This window comes from Prenolepis imparis, unplaced genomic scaffold (genome assembly GCF_030444845.1).
Source record: "Prenolepis imparis isolate NDT839.2.m4 unplaced genomic scaffold, iyPreImpa1.0 SCAF_38, whole genome shotgun sequence".
NCBI classification, from domain to species: Eukaryota; Metazoa; Arthropoda; class Insecta; order Hymenoptera; family Formicidae; genus Prenolepis; species Prenolepis imparis.
Window position 1 is genome coordinate 261,407 of NW_028141196.1, and position 14,553 is coordinate 275,959.

Sequence of the window (14,553 nt, forward strand, 5' to 3'; positions counted from 1 at the left end):
TTTATTATTATTTTCTTCCTAGTCATAGAAATTTTATAACTTTCTGTGTGCGTGCGCGCACGTGTGTGTGCCTGTGTGTAAATATCTTGTTAAATTTCTTTTTCTATTGTTATATTTTTAACGCAAACAAATTTTGAAGAGCACGATATCATAAACTTTGTATCCCGTGAGAGAAAATATGTACCTAATATGTGTGTATATTAAAGTATACATATACATTAAGTGATAAATAGTATATAAATTCGCACATATAGCGAGTGATAGCTGTTGCGCATATTTATTGATTTATTGATTCAGATTGATTGAGCCAATTCGAAGATTCATTGTATTGATCTTTTACTTCGGTACTTAGTAATTGTTTTGTTACAATTTATTTTAACTCTAAAATTTTGATTTTTTAATATTGTATTAAATAAAAAATAATTTGCCTTTTTCTCTGTAAGATTTATACAAAAATTTATAAATATAAATAGATATTTACAGAGAAAAAATATGTATAAAAAATTACAGAATATTCATGAATAAATAAATCAAAGTGTCATATATATATGTATGTGTTTATCAATGTAACATTGAGTAAACGGACTCATTAATGTTACAATTTTTTATTCTTATATATAACAATTTTGAACATCACAAAAAATAAATACATATTAGGTTTAAATTTTAATATCGCGTTTTAACTACGTTTAATCTATATAGATATTAGATAGATTTATTATCTTAAAAAATTAGAAACAATTTAAACATATGTAAATTCGTGTATTTGCGCAAAATAAAAAAAATTTAAAAAGAAATGAAAAAATCAATTTTAAGCTATAAACAATGACAGATTTCTTCATATTTTGATATGAGAAATAACTGTAATAAATTTGAAAAAATTGCGTCTAATGTTCTCCGAGGTTTACGTGTGAGAAGCGATATAGAAGACATCAAATTGCATGCAATAAATATTATCTAGTCAACACAGTTAATTAATTATTTGTACATGTGCATATGAAGAAGAAACGAGTTTTTGCACATCTATTTGAGAATAGATGTCTGTATTATACGTGAATTGCACATTGTTATTTCATAGTATTATTTAAAAAAAAGAACGTAATAAACTATAATATATTTATTAGAAGTTTTATAACTTGATCATGTGCATCGTGATCTGTTACAAAAGGAAATATGTAAGAGTGAAAGATAATAACTTGCGATTCGTAGATTAGCTTTAAACAAATTACCGAATATATATAAAGATTTATATAAAGATATATATAAAGATTTAATTTATTGGATATTAATGTTTTAATTTTTGTCTTATTAATTCAATATACATGGCGCGAAAATAACGAGTGCTTTTTAATTATGTAAGGGCTAGTCAATGCTTTATTAGAAAATGATTATGTGTTACCTCAGAGAAGATTCAAACGACTCTTTGAAAAACGATTCCAATTTATCTTATTATAGCGTGACACATGTACGTATAATATATAACTAAAAGTACTATAATATTAATAAAAATTAAGATAAATTATTTAATTAAATGTTAATTCTATTTGCATATAAACGAAAATTAAATTAGGATGTTATATAATAAGCTGTCACGTACATTCTCGAAGGATCCAAGGTATATTGCAGCTCCGCTGTGTTCGGATCTAAACTTTAGTCAAGTATAAGATATTGTTATTAAAGAAAATTAAATGTTTTTACAAATGTTAATTTGTATAATTGTAAAACTGTACAAAAAAGACGTTAAAAAAATTTACTTAAATAAAAACTGCATAAGCAAAAAACTTGATACAAAAAAAAGATGTATGTATAAAGTTTGTTAATATTACATTTAAAATTGCCACATTTATAAATAGATGTTATGTAGTATAAAATTATGCTTTTATAATTATAAATGTGGCCGTATACGTATATTAAAACGTAGCCCAAATATGTTTTTGAAACTTTTATATTTAAAAATAAAGATTTTTAATATTAATGAGTCTTCATTTTCTATAAAATTGTTAAAGTAGCATCAATACTTTTAGTAAAGCACATAATATTTTTAATGTTTCTAACATAATAATTTTCTTCTATGGTATTCGATCGATTTTTACGAAACTCTCGACTATGAGTGATCGATAAAAACGATAGAATAAAAAAACAAATAATATATTATTTATAATTATTATTAATTAATTATTTTATTTATAAATTATGTAATTATAAAATATTAAATTATAATTATAAAGTATTTTAATAAACTTGCTTTCTTGGAGTGTAAAAATTCCTAGATTTATTATGGATAATATAGATATTATTTTTATGCTTTTGATGTAGTAAACTTATTTCTTAATAGTATATGTTTTCATAAATTAATTATCTTGCAATCATATTTAGAGAATGAAGCTACTATAGATCGACATAAATAGAATACCTACAAGCAAACACAACTTGCCAATTATTTATTGCATTAATTATACTTTGGGACAATATTTGTCAGCATTTTTAATTTAAACATTTGACCATTAATTATAAGAGCATTTTATCATTTGCATGTATTTAAAAAAATCACTTAATGAATTACTGTTTCGTTTAAAGAATGGTCTATGATATATGTGAGTAAATTTTAAATAGGGTATACATTATGCACTTCTTTTACTTTTTTCACGAAGATTGTAAATATAAACATTTTTTAATTTTAAATGTAAAGCAGTGCAATTAAAAAATTAAAACTCTCTGCGAACAGTTTCCACGAATAATTATATTATATTTTCTCTGATTAATATTTATCACAATATAAAATAATAATATCTATTACATTAAAATATAAAATATGTTTGATTAATTTTACTAAAAGTAAAGTAAAATTAATCAAGCATATTTTTCAAATTCTTTCCATACCATATTGTCTCACGATTACCATGATTTTCAAAGTAAATTATAAGAAAAAATTCTCTGTGTTGGAATAAGTAACTGTTGGAGTAACACTGATTGTAAGTATCGTCGATCATGCAGTGAGAAATGAATCATAAACAAAGCGCAGCAAATAAAGCATGATCAGATCAGTCTAGTCTGCGAAGTCAGTTACGATTGTGATTGCCACGAAAAAAGACAACGTTGCGCGTCAATTGATTCAAATACTGTCATATAAACGTCACACAACAATATGCACATATAGTGGATCCTAAAAGCGTTGTATATAATATGCATAAAAAAAGTAATCATAATTTTCTATATTTTAGTGAAACAAAAAATATGACAAATATTAACGTGGATAATATTTTATGCTTGAATAGCGGTGAAAGTGACAGAAAATTTATAATTCTATAATTTTCGGATTGCTTATAAATTGTTCGATTATATTTTTATTGATTATCTTTTTACGAAATATTAAAAGAAATTACAACAAAGATATATTATTATTTTCGATAGAATCAAGTGAATACGTGTCGCTTCGTATTTATTTTTGTTATTGGTTCCCATTGAAAAATTATAAAAATTACTATTTACTAGAATATTGTGATTAATCATAAAAAGATATTAAAATGTAATATTGGAAGACAATAACGCGATTCGCAAACTAGATTCTAAAGAATTCATCGAGCACATAATAAAGTATCGAGTCGATTAGATCAAATCTGAATCATCCATAGAATAAAAGAAATACAATACTGGTGATTAAAAATTGAGCGCCAACATTCACCAAAGGAAGATATTATTATGTTTAAGATGAGATTATGCGTTTTATTGAAAAGTTTAATGCTGGTGAAAGCAGCTATCGCAATTTTGACAAAGAATCATACCGTTCCGGACAACCTTTTCACGCAGGTAATAGATTTTTTTTGTTTCATTAAAAAACAATTAAATGTTATTACAAGTAATAGTGCAGTTTATTTGAGTAACTAAAACGTGTAATATAATAATATTACATACTGTATAATAAAATAAAACTGTACAAAAGACTAAAAAATATAATGCAATGAGAAAGGATGAATAAAGCTTGAAAATTTTATTTTGTTTTTAAATGAATGTATAAAATAGTACAAGGTTAAACTTAATTAAGCAGAAATATTAAAATTTGACTGTATTATGTTTGTGTTTCTATTGCTATTTTTAAGATTAATAATTATTAATATTAATAAGATTTTCTGTTAATTTTTAACTATTTTGATACATACTTACATACATACATATATATGTAACACTTGAATTGCGTTTTATGTGATTTTTCATCAATTTGCAAAAATATCTTATTTACTTTATTAAATATTTATAATTATTTAATAATATAATAAGACTTTTGTAAATAAATTTTTATTAAACTAAATTAATTCAAAGAGTCAGCGTCATTTTGACGTGTCAAGGATAGTTGCATTTGTGCTATATACATATAAAGGAATGTCGACTATATTGGTATAATAAAATTCAAATTGTATCAATTAACTTTATACGGCCAATAGTTAAATGAACAACATACGTAACAGCAATCTATTCCAATCTAACTAATAAAAATTTATAAATGTATATATATATTATTCATAGAATATCCATTTATATAACCATATGAATATAGATATCCATTTAAATAATTAGAAGTAGAATATGCACATATTCTTATATATCGTGGTAATGTCAATCGAAAGTTTTTGGTATCCTGTTTTCCAGAATTTTTGTGCATTAAAAGATTAAAAAGTATTTCGACAAAATCTTAAGCACAAAAATTTATATAGTTTCTATAATCACACACATACACATAAATGGGAATATTTTAAACATTTTTATTCTTGAAATACTAACGTTATTATTGAAATTTTAATCCTAACTGACGGATTATTACAAAGTAAACTCGCTTATTTTAAAAAGTTAACTAACAATCGCAAAAAAACTAAATCATGAACTATAACTATCAGCAAAATCGCTTAAAGAATCGAAGAATGTAACATTTTCATATAACATTTATTAAAAAAGAAACAATTATGAAATCTTATTAAATAATCCTTATTCTGCCTATTCTGCGTGAGTTTCTTTTTAATATAAGAATCATGTTTGATATTTCGCACGAAAATATAATGAAAAATAAAAAGAATAAATATTTTAGAAATAAAATTACATAATATTTAACACATTATAAATGAGAAATGGCATTATAAAGTATCAAGCTAAAATTATTAAAAAACAAGAAATTTTATGCTTATTTTATTTATTTTGACATACGATGTCATTTCTTATGGTAATCTTATTTATATATATTTTTATATATACTATTTTATTTATCATTAATGATACCGTGGAATTTCTGGTTTAGCGGTCTAACTTATTTTTTCTATATGTTATATTTTATTACGGATATTCCAATGCCCGAAAACAACAATCATCTCATTTTACAAAATTTCCAGCCGGATCAGAATTATTCTGAAAGCGTGACTATAAGAAGTGAAGTCAATGAAGTAGATGAAGTTACATATCCAAATATGTCCATGAACCCAGAATCTATTGGTAAGATGCAATGAATATATAAAACGTTAATAAAAAATTAACAAAATATTACAAGTTGTAAGCAAAATGTAAATTCAAGAGAGAGTAAAAATTATATAAAAAAAAATATTAAACCATTTTCTAATAACAAGGAAAATATAAAATGCATTCTGTCGAAAAGAGAAACAATGTATACACTGTATGTAAAATAAAGCAAAATTTAGATAACACTATCAATTTCATTATTTTTCTTGTTTGATTTAAATCATTAATTTTTTTTCTTCTTTCTTTATTTTCGTTGCACGTTAAACTTTTTTTTTTTAATTTACCGAGATAATCAACTTTAACATACATATAAATATGTACCATCTTAAAAGCTCTAGGAAAAATCCCGAGCGAGCCAAGAGCATTCGTAGAGTTTAATGGATTTCTAAATGAAAAAATCAACATTTCTGTGACATTCAGGTGAAGAATCAAAGTTTTCAATCTATATCCTTTTTTTCTTTAGAATATAACATAAACATATACAATTAAAATATTAATTCTGTTAAAAAATTATAAAATATGGAAAGGCTAAATGTTATCTAACAGGTCGAATCAACCTACACTTAAAAACAAAGTGATACAAGGATATACAGTGCAATGTTGGTTCATCGAGAACCTAAAAAAGATTCAAATCTTTGACGACAAAACTATTTTAACTACAATGGAGTGCACAGAGTATAATCTAAAACCTAATACAACGTACTATTTTCGAGTACGAGCGCATACTAAAGCTGGTGCTGGTCCTTATACGAATTTAATGAACGTATCAACGACGCACGAAAATCCGATACCTCAATTATTGATTAGAGTGAATAATACCATTGCAATATGGGATCTGGATTCAAGAACCTACGTCAATCTCTTTACCTTTAATAGCAATGTTAATGTAATAGAAGTGGCTTATTCTGTAGCAGAACATAAAATTTATTGGATCAACAAGACCGATAATGAGCATGGGCGTATACAAGATTTAATGATAGGGGATATGAATAAAAATAATATTACAAAAATAACTAGATTAAGAAAATATGCATACTCTCTCTGCATCGATTGGATAGGAAGAAATCTATATTGGATGGAATATGACATCTCATTGTCAGCGGAATCCATTATAAAGCTGGACTTAACAATGTGGCAAAATGGCATAGTCAAATATGATAAGATCTTGAGCAGAGAAAATAATTTTTATTTTACTATACAACCGTCTGTGGGGTACGTTAACTTTTATTCACTTGAAAAAATAAACACTTTTGTGTCTTTCACTTAAGAATTTATATTATTTTCTAATTTTGCAATAATATAATATGATTTTGTAATAAAGATATAAAGAATCATAAAACCATTAATTATCATAAAATTGTAATAACTTAAGCTTATTATTTTTTTTACTTCACGTTTAAAATTATGTTTTATAATACACATATATAATAATATATATATTTTCCAGATTTTTATACTGGATCGAAACGTTAGATGCAAATTCATATTTACAGTATGAAATAATGAAATCGGATCTTGACGGAAGAAATGTGCAATCTTTTTTAAAATCCGATATGAACTGGTGTCCATACAAACTATCATTGTCAAAATTCTTATATAATATAAAGCTTGACATCACAAATACAGAGGAGCCAATAATATACTGGCTAGATGAACAGGAATTATTTGTGGCGAACATTAAAATAAATAAATGTAATTCAATTTCAATCGCTGCAATTGGCACGGAGTTTCTGCCATATTTTATAATTGATGAAACAAACATTTATATAATTAAACTTAATGAAAATAATCTCAGTTCTCATATTTATATTTTAAAGGAGAATTATGCACTTGTCAACAGTGAAAAAAACGCATCTAAACACGTGAAAATAATAAAAAGCACGAATGACTTTTCTCCCATAATATCGGCTACTAAATCATCCTCCTTAAACCATATCCTCGGAAGGAATGCCTTATATCTGATGAAAAAATTTATAATATTACAATAATAAAGATAACAGCGAAAAGTATTGTTTTGAAATTTAATACAACAGAATCGACTCGCAAGCACAAATGCAAAAACAACATACCAACTCCTAAATATATCATCTACGTAAGCTGTTTGAATAATAACCTTAATAACAAGTTTGATGAATTCTATATGCCGACATACGAGCGGCATTATGAAATTCAGAATTTAACACCGTTTACAAAATACAAGCTGAAGCTAGCTGTGAGCAATTTTTACTCTGATCAATTATCGACGAACCTGCAATTCAGCTCGGAAGTCATACTAAGAACTAACGAAAGCAAACTCAATGCACCAGAAAATGTGAACGTTCAGGTTCTGACGCCAACTATAGCGAAAGTTTATTGGATTCCATCCACGAAACTGAATTGTGCGACAGTAACTTATAGAATATATTGCGAATCAAATAACTTGGTGATCGTCACGCAACCGATAGAAGAACCATTTATAATAATAAAGTAGACAACAAACTTTTTACAATAATCCAACCGTTGCTGCCAGAACAGAAATACTTTGTATATGTACGTGTGTATCCAGCTAACTACAGCAATTTATATAATGACAGTTTGAGCAAAACTGTGTACACGTACTCGGAACCGAACAATATAACTTTGAGCGGAGTTAACAAAAACAATATGAATATTTCGTGGATTCCTAGCGTTAATCTGACGATCCATTATGTACTGGAATACAAAAATAATGTGATGCAAAAGTGGCAAATCGCAGATAGTTTTGAGACGAATAATGATGAGACAGTAATGTATTATATAAAAAACTTGCTACCGGCAACTTTATACAAGTTTCGTTTGATACTGACATATCCTGAGTACGAGAACTTTACATGGCCATCTGATGAAAGATTTATTTTTGAAACACTTGGTAAGCAAATATGATAATATGTAGATATTTTAATATGATCTGTTTATTTTACATACATATAAATGAATTACATAATTTTAAGAATGAAATATTTTTAATGATAAAATTGTAAGTAGAAATATTCAAATTAGACAAAAAAATTAAAACTATATTTTTATGTAACAAAGGTGACGATTTGATAATTCGAGCTACGCAATATAATCTAACATTGATGTTAAGCCTTGCTGTTACCGTTATTGTAACCTGCATCTGCTATCTTATTTATTGTTGTAAGTATATTTGATACACATTTTTTAAATTACAAATTATGATTAATGTAATAAGTGGAGAGATTTTTCAAAAAAACATTAACTTATTTGTTATAAGAGCAAAATTTGCACTGCATAATATTATTTAAATATATTATAACTTTATAACAGTATACCGACAACGCAAAGAAGATAACGAGCAAGTTTTGACTAGGATTCTACATGAGGTACTTATCGGAAACTTTCAGTATAATGCGCTATACAGTCCTGCGTTGCAATATAATCCAAATAAATTTATGCTGACTAAAATCAAACGTGAGCAAATCACACTAACAAAACACCTTGGAAGTGGCGCATTCGGAATGGTAAAATTTTCGTAACGTCATATTTTAAGTCATTAATATTTAGATGTAGAAATGAAAAATACACATTTCTTAGTAAATTATACACCAAAAAAAATTGTTTTCTTGAAATGCGTTAATAAGTCCTCTTAATAGATATTCTTAATGAATAAGAATATTTCCATCTTTTATATTAAATTGAGAATATATTCTTATTTTTTTTGCAATTTCAGCGCCTCAATAAATAAATATAATAAATTAATAATAAATGTAAGATAAAAATTAATAAAATATTATTTAAATTTATAAGTTTACAATTAATATTAAAAATAATAACTTAATAAGCAAAAATGTGTATAACTATGTCAAATACATAAAAAATATTTAATTATATGTGTAACATTTAAATATACATGTAATAAGTAACAAATGTCCATTTGTAAGACTGTTTTTTGTTATATCGATTAATAATTTTAATAATACACGGATAGAAAAACATCTCATTAAGTATATATTCTTGCATGTTAAGAATATCTCTTTAGAGAATTTTCCTCCTAAATTAAGAGGATCCTTTTGGCGCCTATTTTAGTGGAAGATATTATAAAGATAAGTGGCATATACTTAAGATGAGAATACAATTTTTTCGGATATATAAATCAACTTTTTAAAAGAATTAGTAATACATTAATTTTTATGAGACATACATGTGCACTTAATATTTTTTCGTTGAATTATTTAAAATATATTAAAATATATATGTATAATGTTATATAAAATTAAATTATCTTTTCTTGTTTAATAAAAGTTACATTAATTTTCAATATTTTGCAGGTGTATCAAGGGAATGTCAAGGATTTAGAAGAACCGGGATCAGAGACATTCGTTGCCATAAAAATGTTAAAAAAGGGTGCTTCCGTGGAAGAAAAAAAGAAATTCTTGCAAGAGGCTAAGCTTATGAGTCACTTTAGACACGAACATGTGTTAAGATTACTAGCTATCTGCTTAGACGGGGATTCTCCATTACTCGTGTTGGAATTAATGGAAACTGATCTGCAAACATATTTGAGAGAGTGTCAAATATTACAACCTTCTGATTTACACGCTCTGCGTCTACAAGACTTGCTCGCTATGTGCGAAGATGTTGCGCGAGGCTGTTGCTATTTAGAAGAGCTGCGCTTTGTGCATAGAGATCTCGCGTGCCGAAATTGTTTAGTGTCTGCGAGAGATCGTGAGAATCGTATCGTCAAAATCGGTGATTTCGGACTTGCTAGAGATATTTACAGAAATGACTATTATCGCCAGGTAGATATAATTAATTAAGAAAGATGAAACTTTTTCAAAGTATTTTTTTATTGTAGCGACTTTTTATATTATTATATATTTTATCTGTAAGTCAAATAGAATTTAAGAAAAATGAAGACTATGCATATATTTTTATATGTATTTCTCCAATATACAGGGTGTCCCATTTTAATTTCCCAAGGTAAACATCTCGAAAAATATCGAAGATACAGAAAAATGTTTCAGACAAAAGTGGTAGAACTTGAAGGGGGACAGATGATGAAAATGTGGATTTGACCTTGAGTGACCTATTGAAGATCAGGTCAAGATCATCGATGTTTTCTTAAATGTAACCCCCTATTTTTTATTGCATATTCTTGTAGCCCTTGCCGAGACATTTTCAAAACACTACCTATTGATGTCTCTTGCACAAGCCGTTCCCAAGATACGAAGCTTCAAAGTTGGCATATCACCGGCATTTGCATTATCCAATGTACACCGCGGGGAGGTTGTTCAGTCAAATTTGTACATCAAGTGGCCCTAAAAAGGAGACTTTGTGTGTATGTGTGTGTTTGTGTGCTTCTGTAGTAAAACTTTTCTCTAATTATTTTTCTTCTGGTTATTTTAATGTAAGGGAAAGAATAAGAAAATGGTAGAGAAAGAGAGATAAAAGTTTTACTAAAGAAGCACACACACGCACACATACACAATTTGAATGAACAACCTCCCCACGGTGTACATTGGATAATGCAAATGCCGATGATATGTCAAATTTGAAACTTCGTATCTTAGAAACGGCTTGCGTAAGAGACATCAATAGGTAGTGTTTTAAAAACGTCTCAACAAGGCCTACAAGAATATGCAATAAAAAATAGGGGGTTCTATTTAAGAAAACAACGATGACCTTGACCTGACTTTCAATAGGTCATTCAAGGTCAAATCCATATTTTCATCATCTGTCCCCCTTCAAGTCCTACAACTTTTGTCTGAAACATTTTTTCGTATCTTCCATATTTTTCGAGATGTTTGCCTGGGGAGATTAAAATGGGACACCCTGTATATGTATAATGTATAATGGAAAATATTAGTAAACGGTTTTTGCTTAAGAATACTTATTGCAAAAATGGATATTTAGAATAGAAAATTTAACGTTTTTAAAATTATATTTTAGGAAGGAGGAGGTCTGCTTCCTTTTCGCTTGATGGCACCGGAATCCCTAATGAACGGAATATTTACTTCTCAGAGCGATGTTTGGTCATTTGGAGTACTAATGTGGGAGATTACATCGTTAGATGAGCAACCTTATTCTATCAAAACTTATCTCGAAGTGATGGATTATGTATGCACGGGAGGCAGATTGCAGATGCCACTCAACTGTCCATTCTCGTTATACCAACTAATGCAGCGTTGCTGGAGTGAAGCGAATGATAGACCAAACTTTAAACTTTGTCTGAATAATATTATAGCTCTAAGAAGCGACACAGAAGACGCATTACTGAATCCGACGCTTCAATGAATATTATATAGCCGGCAAATAATTAATTGTTTGTATATATGTATGTTAAGAAGAAACGATGAGTTTTACATCTATGGGATATTTGAAATTATACTGTCTGTACTATACGTTTATATATATATATATATATATATATATATATATATATATATATCTGTATGTGAACTTATCATTGTCATTTCATGATTCATTTTTCAAAGATACGTAATAAACTATATATTTACTAGAAGTTGTATGACTGCTCGAATGCAGATCCATCGTGATCTGTCACAATGAGAAATCTTAATACGTAAGAGAAAGATATAACTTGCGATTCGTAAATTAGCTTTAAAGAATTTACCGAATGATAAATAAAAAGTATATCATTTTAGAGATTAAAGTTTTATATATTATCATATTAATTCAGTATCATAGCACGAAAATGACAAACGCTTTTTAATTAGGCCAAGTCAATGCTTTATTAGAAAGTGGTAGAGAATTCCATACTCCGTAAATTTGCTAGTTGCATAGATGTTATCTTAGAGAAGAATCTAATGACTTTTTGAAAAACGATTCCAACTTATCTCATTATGGCATTCATGTTTATTTAAAACTTTAAAGTAAGAAATTTTTTATTAAAAAAAAATGTTTTTGCATATATTAATTTACTTGTATAACTGTAATGTTTTAAATGCATTAACTATACAATCACATTTAAAAAAATTTTATTTTATTTTGTTTTTGATCGAGATATCTTCTTGAATATCATTTTTTCTTTTGTTAAAGAGAAAGTCTTGCAAGAATGAGTTATTAATAAATGCTAATAAGAATTTACAACTATTTCTTTTAATAAATAAATCATAGGAGCTTGTCTTTCTTTGATTGTTAAAGGAATTTTGTCGCATAATTCAGTTTTTATATTAGTTTCAAATTAAATTTAATTAATTTCTTTTAATGAGTAACGATATCTTATCTTGACTTTCTTTTTCACAAGTGCGTTTGTTATCACTGAAAATTTCAATAATGTTCATATTTTTTTAACATACATGTATATATGATATGTATATTTTTATTAACATTTTCTTCATGATCATAAAATAATATATATATATATTAAGTGATAAATAGTGTATATAAATTCTCACATATAGCAAAAGTGACAGCTTATTGCGCATATTATTGATAGATTGATTAATTGTCCCCAATTCGAAGTTCAACTGCACCAATCTTTCACTTCGATGTTTAGTATCCGACGGATACTATCCGTTGAGCATGCGAATTATTTTAACTAAAAAATTCTGATTTTCTATATAAATTTCGTTAAATAAAAAATAATTTACTCTGCAAGTTTTAAACAAAAATTAGTAAATTTAAACATATCTAGAGAAATAAAAATGTTTTAGAAATTACATACAATTTATGTAAATGTGTCACAAACTTATTAAATAACAAAAAATAAAATTATTATAAATCAACAAAATCATTAATTTTTAAAATTCTTTCTTTTAAATCTAACAATTATATTATAATACATATTGTTTAAAAATTTTAATATATCGTCTGAATTAAATTTAATTTTAAGTTTTAATTTGACTACATAACATTGATTTTTGAATGTGTGAAGTAAAATTAATATAGTTTATATACATTTTTTTTAAGTTAAAACTCTTTAGTTGTTGTATTATACAGTTTTAATTACAGAATCCCTAGATTTCCTGACGAAAACGTTATGGTCATTCTCGTTAGCATTAACACTTTTAGTAAAACGCATAACGTTTGTAACGTTTCTAACATAACAATTTTCCTTTCTTGTAGATATAATATTTATACTTGATCGGCTTTCATACGATTCTCGACTATGACCAATGTTCCATGTAATCTTCACAATGATTTAATTTAAATACTACTAATCGAAATGATGTTTCTTTATGTATCTCGATAAATTTCGAATTTTTATCTCTTACTTGATTAAACTCTATTTCAAGATCGATTATAATGATTTATATAATCAAACTATATAACTATATAGTATATTTTCTTCGATTAAACCCAATGTACAATGTAACGAGTATAGTATATTCGATTGTATCAAAAACAATAATATAAATGTAATTAAATTTCGCAATTTTTCAAAATTTTCAACTAAAAAAGCGATCAAATAAAAAAATATATGTTATTATTTTACAACATATTATTATCTTAATATTTTTAATATATTATTATTTCGAAATTTAACTAACAAATTAATATTTTTTGACAGAAATCTGCTATTTAAGAGGTTATTTGCTGATTAAATATTTATAATAATAATATATGTTACAGAATTAAAAATAATATATTTAAAATAATAAGTTATAATACTTTAAATTCGATTAATATTTTTGACAGTTATCAGCTAATTTCTGGGAAAAAAATATTAATCCAGAATAAGATATTATAACATATTATTTACAACATTTCACTATTTTAATTTTTTCAACATATAATTTTACTACTAAATTAGCAAATTAACGCTTAATTAACACTTTTTAAAGAAAGCAGCTATTTGAGGCGTTTATTTGCTAATTAAATTTTCATGTTAATATATATTACATAAGTAAAAGTAATGTTTTAAATAATATGTTACAATATTTTAAACTGGATTAACATTTTTGACAGTTATAAACTGATTTCTGTAAAAAAAATATTATTTGCGAATAAGATATTATAGTGTATCATTTTACAACGTATTATTATTTTAATATTCTTAATATATTATTATTTTAAAATTTAATTATCAAATTAACGTTTCATTAATATTTT

General features: G+C 26.0%; 1 long non-coding RNA gene and 1 pseudogene across 2 annotated transcripts in view; both read left to right on the forward strand.

Annotated features, from left to right (window-relative positions):
• Positions 1-11,860, forward strand: part of LOC145947032 (proto-oncogene tyrosine-protein kinase ROS-like) — a 65,277-nt pseudogene extending 53,417 nt beyond the window's left edge. Inside the window, exons 5-9 of the transcript XR_014427113.1 lie at positions 6,947-8,386; positions 8,554-8,655; positions 8,806-8,999; positions 9,807-10,277; positions 11,428-11,860. The product of XR_014427113.1 is annotated as a proto-oncogene tyrosine-protein kinase ROS-like (transcript). The remainder of the gene's footprint in view (positions 1-6,946; positions 8,387-8,553; positions 8,656-8,805; positions 9,000-9,806; positions 10,278-11,427) is intronic.
• On the forward strand, positions 3,013-5,995 carry LOC145947040 (uncharacterized). The gene is made up of 3 exons (XR_014427116.1): positions 3,013-3,807; positions 5,376-5,475; positions 5,832-5,995. It is a non-coding gene; the product is annotated as an uncharacterized LOC145947040 (long non-coding RNA).
• Positions 11,861-14,553: the final 2,693 nt, after the last annotated feature.